The sequence below is a fragment of the Cornus florida genome, unplaced genomic scaffold (genome assembly GCF_030987335.1).
Source record: "Cornus florida cultivar Cherokee Brave unplaced genomic scaffold, ASM3098733v1 CherokeeBrave_3.0.0_Hap2_Chr04, whole genome shotgun sequence".
Classification (NCBI taxonomy): Eukaryota; Viridiplantae; Streptophyta; class Magnoliopsida; order Cornales; family Cornaceae; genus Cornus; species Cornus florida.
The window spans coordinates 5,368,767-5,378,365 of record NW_026775574.1 but is presented as its reverse complement, the minus strand read 5'-3'; the positions used below and the strand labels follow the sequence as shown (position 1 = coordinate 5,378,365).

Below are 9,599 nucleotides of genomic sequence, written 5' to 3'. Positions count from 1 at the left end.
AAACATATTGTTCCAGTCTCATTTGCTCAATCTCCTTTGATAGTGTTGAAAAACTACTTACTAGAGAGAGCCATCCATATCAATAAAGCAAGAACTCATTCTTTGAGTTATGCATACCAAACCTGGTCAAAACTTTATCAATGTAGGATTATTAAGATAAGCCTATTTTCCTTTTAACCTGATCTTGCAAAAGCTTGATCCTAGGAATCTAGCTTACATCCTGAAAATCCTTCATTTAAAAGTAATTGAACAACTACCTCTTTATTAATGACAAAACTTCCACATCATTCTAAATGAGTAGGATGTCATCAATATATATAGAATTAGAAAAATAATGACATTCCCTTGTACACTCATGATTTATTCACTAAGAAATCTTCTGGTATCTATTTGTAGATTAACTTACCTTCCATAGGAATCACCCTACTAGAAAGTTCTATAAGATCCCAGAATTTTTTAGAATACATAGATTCCAACTCTGATTTCATAGTAACTCGCCAAAACGATCTGTATCCATATCGGTTCACGCTTTCGTGTAGCTTACTGGGTCCAACTCATGTTTAACAGGGATGTCCATAATGGTCTCACCTAAAAACATGATTCTGTCGAATTGGATGATAATCCTCCCACTACATCAATGTACCGATGCAAGAATCTGTGTTGTAGATAATGCTAACGCATCAATAAGGAATTCATATATTATTCTCAATCTCTATAATAAGTGTGTTCACTTGTGGTACATCTGGTACTCTTACCATATTCTCTAACACTATGCTACTAGGTATGTGATTCATAATATGATTCTCCTATAGATAAACAGTGAGTGTAAACAATCAACTTTTATCATTGAGATCATAAAATAATCAGTCCTAGTGACATTTTAGAGTAGCTATCAAATCTATCATGCATATGATCTGTTTCCAACTTACTTGTCCATATCAAGCGCACATGTGCAAGACTACCCCATATGTGAATGTGATTCAAACTAAGATTTAGTCAAAAACACAGCTCAACGGTATCCTTGAGACAGACTAAGATGGAATGCAGTTCATAATGCGCATCGATGTTATTAACGCTAAACTCTTAAATGAAAGAGATAATGTAGCATAGCTGATCATAGATCTAACCATGTTAAGTGGAATTCTGTTATTCCTATTTGACACCTAAATTAATTTAGCGTCAATTGCGGAAAACTAGTACACAACACCCTCATTGACCATATAATCTTTGCACTATCCCAAGAAATACTCAAATACTCGATCAAATCGAAGTGTCTTGATAAGTTTACCTAATCTGTGCTCCACATCAGTCTTGACCCTTTCGGAATATACCAAAAGTATAAGACTTGTGTCGCAACAGGTAAATTTATCCAAAACGTGAGTAATCTTGATTGGATGTTCATAAGACTACACGTGTACGTGTGTACCGACTCCAATTATTCTTTATGTCTATTTCATTTGGCTGATTAAGCCCTTAGAGTTATCTATTCTTCAAAACAAGATTCACAAGTTTGGTTTAGGCTCCTCTGCCTCACTAGGTAATAAACCTTCTTTAACCAATCTTTAAATCTCATTTTGATTGATTATAACCCAAAAATAGACACCAAAAATACAATGAGTCAGGAATAACAAATTTTCTCTTAACATTCAATCTAGAAGATGCAACATTAGTTTCTACATCCTGCAAATCTTAAGAGCTTGTGATTATAGTATATTAACCATCTTTCAATGCACCAGAAGCAATCGCATATCTATTCAATTTTATAAAACCAGTTTTACAAAATAACGATCTAGTTTTTATAAACCACAAGTGAAACAAAAATTAGATAGCGTCTAACCACTGTGCATAAAGATAATTCTCTAATACTAATATCCTCATACTCTCTAATTTCAGATGTAATACTCCCACTGACTTAACTACAACCTTGGCATCAGGTCAAAAGATAAATATATTTCCATATCATCAAGGCTTCTGGATTCCTGAAATCCTTACAACAAATTGCAAACATGTTTAGTGGCTCCAGAATCTATCCATCAGGAATCAATAGATATTTTCCTATGCCACGTCAATGATTAAATATATATTTTCCTATGCCACGTCATTGCTTAGACAGTTTGTCCTTTAGTGTCTTAGTTACAACAAAAGAAACAGTTTTCTTCGCCCTCAACATACACTGCCTTATTCCCTTTAACCTTTTTGAATACCCATGTTCTGTGCTAGTCTAGTCCTATTATCATCCTTCTTCTGTGCTTTGCCCTTCCACTTGGGCCTAGAAGAAAATGGTATAAACTAGGTTAGATTGATAGGAACGCCCATACTCTTGATTATCCCTTCATCTGTTACCAATTCTATAAGAATATCAGCGAGTGTGAACTCAAACTGATTCCTTATTTAGTTCACTCTAACAGAGTCGAACGAGTTTGGTAACAAGGCAATAATCATGTTAACTTGAAACTTACCACCCAAGTCAGCCTTATTGATCTCCAGCTAATTTTTAAATAATAAACAATCATTTTTCAAAATTCGATTTCATACTGGAGTTCCTTAGGCTATCTTGATGCTATTCAAGTTTGACATAGTACTTTGGCATACTCTCTATCTAATCTCACCAAAACATCTTATTAAAATTTTAACATGATGCTTGAAGAAAATAAAATAATGTAAATGTTAGCTTTGGAGCGTATTCGAGGTAAACTCTAGAATATTGCACCAAGTCATCTCATTTGCCTTATTTCACTTATTCAAAGCATTAATGTTCTCTTGGGTATCTTAAAGTAAAAGGATTAGGTTTAGGAGTAGTAAATACATTTGTACCCTTACGTTGTGAATAAAATATCTAACTTCCTTTCCCAGTCAATATTAATGAAGTCCAGTTACATTGAATATGTAAGCAAGCAGATAAACTGGATTAAACATAATTAATCTGAATATAAATGCATTCATACAATATGCAAGGTGAATTATTAATACTGTCATGCATATTTAAAATTAAAATGAGTTTGTTAACCACATAATATAATAAATCTCAATTGAACAAGAGATCATTATCATTATTGGTGAACAATCCCTTTTAATTAATGCGGGTCCCTCAACTTTGTAGCAAAATAAATCAACCAATCAATATGTCAATAACTTATCCTATTGGAGGAGTTCATTATTACTATTATTGAGATTCATTTGCTATTAAGCGAGCACTTCTATTAAAATAATAATATGTGGGTCCCTTAACCACTGCATGAAAAATCGAATAACCAATACGCCAATAACTTATTTGGTTGGCGAAGTTCATTATTGCTATTGGCGGGCAAATCCCATCATTTCCATATCTCTTAAGACAATGCCTTATCTATCATATGAAATGATTCCCGATTTAATTTAGCCTTTCTAAAATCACCTAGTATAGACCACTTCGTTGGGAAGCTAACACTATTGATTTTAGATTGAGTGTATAACGTTATTAAAACTCTAACGAAAAATTAAACATTAAATATGTTGTCATTATAATCTAGACTCTTTAAATCATGCGTAGGGCCTTATTTTTAAAGATCTAATTACAATGAACATTTAATATTTTAATTTTCATGAGACAACCATTCTTGTAATATTAAGACTCTTCAAATCATGCTTGGGGCCTTATTTTTGAAGATCTAATTACAATGGTGTTAATAACGAAGGCCATGGGGCAATGTATAAAAATCCCCGCTCCCACTCAATTTTTAATCATTCATAATTAGGGTTTTCAATTTATTTATTTACATGATATAATGCATGCAAAACGTCTTGATTTTAATCCAATTAAATTTAGAAAATATTTAGACTTTAAACGATTCACTAATATTTAATTTAAAGCACACTTTAAAAATAATTCAATAATTTTGCGTTTCCCAATAAGTGCCCTCAAATTAATTAGTAATCAAATCCAATTAATTTTCATAACTTAATTAATATAAATCAAGCCATTTAAATAAATATCATGGATCCAATGCATGAATAATAATTAATTAACAATTATATATTCCGTGCATTTCATACATCGCATAAATAAACAAATAACAGATAAAGCAAATAAAATGGCCAATGGAATCAGCTTTTAACATTTAATTGCTCTAATCACTGCGCGAAGATCTTCCATCAGCTTGCAAACACCTACAGGAAGCTGGTAGGCATCTGGAAAAGCAAAACAGTGCTTGGAACGCGCCCGGAGAGTGTCCAGCATGTCCCCATGCGCTCCCACGCGCTAGGAGAGTGGACAGGAAGTCTCCACGCGCTACTGGAAAGTTCCAGCGCGTGCCACGCGCTCCCACGCGCCTGCACGCGCTGGAGGGATGATACAGCGCGTGCCACGCGCCGGCACGCGCGCGTGTGATGTACTTGCTTGGCCTGGCGCGTGCTCCTCACGCGCCAGCAAGCAGCTGATCTGGCTTTATCCGGCGCGTGTTCCTCACGCGCCGGAATGGTTGACTTTTCTGGCGCGTGGAACCCACGCTCCAGATTCCATTCCCCACCTATCACTTCTGGCGCGTGTTCCTCACGCGCCAGATTCATTATTGGTGCACTGCACCAGATCCCAGCCTCCTCCAGTAGTTCTTCTCGCCACCGGTGACGTTCCGGCCACCGGAAAAACGCCGAAAATTCCAGAAAATATTTAAAAAATTCCAGAAAATATAAATTAAGCCTCAAAAAATTCCAAAAAAATTCCAAAAAATTCCAGAAAATTACTGAAGCATAATTTAACCCTTTTGGACCTTCTTGAAGCTTCATAACATCCTTTGATGAATATTACATGGCTTTAAAAATATTTACAACTTGAAATACAATGGGAAAAATAAATTATATCATTGAACTTTCAAACGGCTAAATCAAAGCCTTAGTTACATTCATCCAAAGATAAAATTACATTCAATATTCCTATAAGCTTCATCCATGGCCCAAAACACATATCATCATCCATTCAAAATTATACATACATCATCATGTATCAATATATATCAATATATTAATTCATACATCAACATACATCAATAAATAAATATATGCATATCAAAATTGGATCCATGAATGATGAATTTTCATAAAATCATGATCTCTAGTAATGAATCAAACCATGCTCTGATACCACTGTTGGGAAACGTGCTAGTTTTAAAAACTTTTCGAGGGATTTAAATTCATAAATCTTGATTCATCACATAGAGACAAGTTTTATGCAAAAATAAAACATGATGTATCATTCAATTAAAAGATTGAATACTTACATCAAGGTTTGAGTAAACCTTAGATCTCTCCTCTAAAGTGAATGTTCTCACTTATTGTAGATCCCTTTTGCTAGACACCTTTTTCATGGATCTCCATCTTCTTGGTAATTGTTTTGCCTTTAGGAATCACTCATAAGCCTCTATGAATGACCTTGAAAAACTAGGCTTGTGGGAGCCTCCATTAGATGAGAACATAAACCCTAATTTTCTAGAGAGAGAAAATTTATTCCTTTTTCCTTCTCATAAAAATCACCCCCTAAAATATACATAGACCATGTATATTTATAGGCAACATAAAAATAAAGAAAAGGAAACAACAAATCCTTCTCCATCTCTAATTCATATGTCTCAAATCTAATATGATTCCAATATCAAGTTGGGCTATGAGTGAGAATCCATTGGGCCTATTATTTTATTGGCTACAATGAATTAATAATTGGCCCGGTCCATGGACCCAATTCAATTAATTCATAAATTAATTTCTACTCCACTAAAAGAAATTAATTGAACTCCAATTAAATAATAAATAACCTCTAAGTCAATATTGCACTTTGACCCCTCTATGCATAATTAGTTATCGGATAAATATAGCCATCAATCCGACTACTTAATTAATATATTTATTTTGGTACCTTTGATTATTTCTGGCTCGATCACAATAAAACATTTGTTTGACAAAAATAATAATTTAAATAAATAAATATATAATAAATCATTTTGTCTAAAAACACACGAAGGCCTTCGAATTTACTTTGTGATCAACCATAATCAATACAAAATAAATACAAGTAGCAATGATGCAAATATTGAAAATATAACCCTCTAACTATTAATTACATAACTACCGAAAGTGTCGGTCTAAGGATCCCGAAGAATCCGCCGAACAAATCAAAGTAATTATTAATTAATAAAAGAGTCTATACTTTTCTCATGCTTAAGAGTCAAATGCCATGACGGTGATAGGGAGTAATTGCATACGACGGCTCTCGCAATATATCTCAACCTAACGCGGATCCAGTTCAAGTCTTAATTAATTATGAGTCTATCCATAATTACCGACTATGAACAATTTATAATTACTATTTATATATCATGCATTGATTGTCATCACATACATATATATAAATATTTCTTGTAATTACATGGACACTATCAATTTCATAGTGAATCGAAACATAATACATTGAATTCACCAATTATATAAATCATAAATATTTCAGATATGTCAGGAACATATGTCACTATAATTCAGATAGGAATTTGCTATGCCAGGGCATATAAATCCCAACATCATTGTCATAGGATGATGGTCTATTCCTGATACAATCTAAATATTATAGTCTTCTTCATATGAAGAATTAAATGCTGGTGGTTCAATAGGCAACGGTTGCTATGATCCCTGGTGCTCCTCCCACCATTGTTGACATCATCTAATGCAATTCAAATCGATAAAGCAAATAAGCATGGCAAATTAACATACTGCAAAGAGTGATCCATGTGCTGTGCGAGCAATTAACTAGAAATTAAAGTTCATCCGGAGAAAAACAGCTGAGAAATACCAATAGTTGAAATTGCCAATCTAATTAGTGATTTGTTAGGTACATATTCATGAAATTCTTTCTGGTGGACGAATTTTATATCATTGGGAGAGAGTATCATACTGGTTGCAGTGAACCCTTTTTAGTTTATGCTGTTATACAATATATCAACTTTCTATATTATTGTTCATGCTACACTCAACTAATCATATAAAAACTTTATTTTCCAACCAAGAGTAATGGACAAATAATACTGGAAAATCCAACCAAAGAAATATATATATATATATATATATATATATATATAAGTGCAAGAAAATAAATAAATAAATAAATAAATATATATATATATATATATATATATATATATATATATATATTTAAGTGCAAGAAAATAAATAAATAAAAAATATCATTAAATTAGTGATTGAAAAACTTGTCCAATGCATTGTCCTAAGACATTAGGTCTTTCACTCTGTGTGATGTTATAAGAGTCACATAGATTTGTTCAAAAGGTTCAACAGTCCAAAGATCATAAGTGTTTCCTCCAATTTGATGAATCCACAAACCAACACCAACTTCGTATCCACGGAAAACTTGAAATCTTTCGAAAGTAATGAAACGATAAGAAGAAGATTTAAAATCATTGAGAAATTTAAAAGAGAAAGAAAGCTCTGTTAAAAAGGAAAAAAGAGAGAAGTGTAGTAGTTATCATCAAATTCCAGGGGCATGGACTCAATATATATATATGGAATCCTCAATTCCTATGTGTGATTAGATAATTTCCCATCAAATATGTTATACATTCTTATGGTTTATTCTATGGTCATCCATAAAAAGAATTAACTTGAACACAAAAAAAGTGCAGGAGCAGCAAAAGCAAGGGAAAGTCAAGTGGAGGATTCATCTCGGAGTCAAGGGTGGGTGCATCCCTAGATTGGGCATGGTAAGATGAGAATGGATTCTTCTTCCTTAGACAACATTGGGTAAGGGAGGGTGTCATTACCTAACTCAACAATCCTAGTGAAAAGGTGCCGTTCTCACGATCTCACGCGAATTGCGAATTCAATTTTGTCAAATTTTGAAATCTTAAGGATTTTTTATTCTTTGAATGATAAACAACCACATGAGATATTTATTATTGACTATATATTGAACCAAAATGTATCTAATATCGAATAAAAATTGTTAGAGAAGTGGAGAACTAAGAATAAACCTATAATATTAAGAAAAGACTGGCAAATCTTTTACTTGATGAATGTCCTAATTATAGACTAGTTTTGTTACCCTTATTTACTTGATGAATGTCCTAATTATAAAGGCAAGGCCCATGGCCCATTACAACACCAAACAGTGCTTGATCATGTGCTGAAGTGCTTCAATGATATTAAAGTAACAGTGCACAAACTTGGGAAGATCCACACCAAAAGAGCTATATATATATATGTATACTCTCTCTTTGAGAGTCCAAAATAAAATTATAGATATGTATAGAGAGAGACTACCTCAAACTGCAGGCGACGGTTGTGAAGGATAGAATACTACTGATCCAGTGGTGCTGCTGTATGAAGATCATTGAGCATGGGAGTTTGATTCATAGGAAGAGAAACTACTCCCGCCGACCACATCATCTAATGCAATTCAAAAAGCAAACAAGCATGGCAAATCAGTTGCATTTAAATTTGTTGAGAGAACATATATGCATGCACATATAGATTTAGTAAAATTAAACTAACACTTCTAATTGAATATTCAATATAACCAGAAAAGAAAGAAAAAAAAAAAAAAACACAGAAAAATTGAAACAGATAAGAAACACTAATTCAGCACAAACCAAATTTAGTGCCCGAATAATGAAGAAGCATGCTAACATTAAAGCAAATTAGAAATATCCAAGATAGAACAGTGTACCTTGAGCTTAAGAGTTTGATTTCCACCAAGAGGTTTTTCAGAAACCTTCAAATTAAACCTAATCCCTATAAATAACAAAAAATTTAAACAAATTTAGGAGAAATTTCAATAGTTATTTTCACTTAAATTCAAATTCACCGAAACATTTTGAACCAAAATGAGATATCCATGGACGGTCCATTTTGTAGAAGATTTTCCAGAATCAAAGAATGACGGGAAACCAGACCGATGTTAGAGAGAGAAGAGTTCTCACTGTAACTCTAAGCCCAGGTTACAACAAGAAGATCCGGAATGTAGAGAGAGAAAGCGAGATAGAGAGATTCACAGAGAGATAGAGGAGAAGAGGCAGAGAACCAGATACTACGTCCACCGATTGTTGCAACTGAAGATTGATGAGGCTGCCCTGTTATCCCTAAACTAGATGCCTTTTGAGAGTGACACGTTAGAACCGTTTCTTTGAGACATGGCACACAAAGGGAGTAACAAATTCAATCGAATCTATCCAATAACTAAACTATCACTCTTTATCTCATATTGCCTATAATATATATATACCTTTGTGTTCCCTATGCCACGTCTGAAATAAACGGTTTTAACGTGTCTCTCTCTCTCTCTCTCTATATATATATATAGCATCGTGTGTGTATATATATATATATATATATATCAATATTTCTTTTTTTAGACTCTGTTTGTTTAGATGAAAATAGTAAGAAATAAAAAATAGAAAGAAAAGTGAAGTAAATGAAATTTCTAGTATGTAGTTGTTTAGGATGAAAATTTCTTCCAGAAAAGTGTAGGAAAATATCATATTATAATTTGGATACCTAAATTACCTTTATTTTATAAAATAATAAAATAAAAAACAATTAGTAATAAAATATCTGTTAAGTGCAAA

The 9,599-nt window shown here is 33.0% G+C and overlaps 1 long non-coding RNA gene across 1 annotated transcript; it reads right to left on the bottom strand.

Annotated features, from left to right (window-relative positions):
• Positions 1-6,442: 6,442 nt before the first annotated feature.
• LOC132305558 (uncharacterized) lies at positions 6,443-9,138 on the bottom strand. Its single transcript, XR_009481628.1, has 3 exons — positions 8,702-9,138; positions 8,296-8,421; positions 6,443-6,682 (listed from the first exon to the last, which is right to left on the bottom strand). It is a non-coding gene; the product is annotated as an uncharacterized LOC132305558 (long non-coding RNA).
• Between the last annotated feature and the right edge of the window lie 461 nt (positions 9,139-9,599).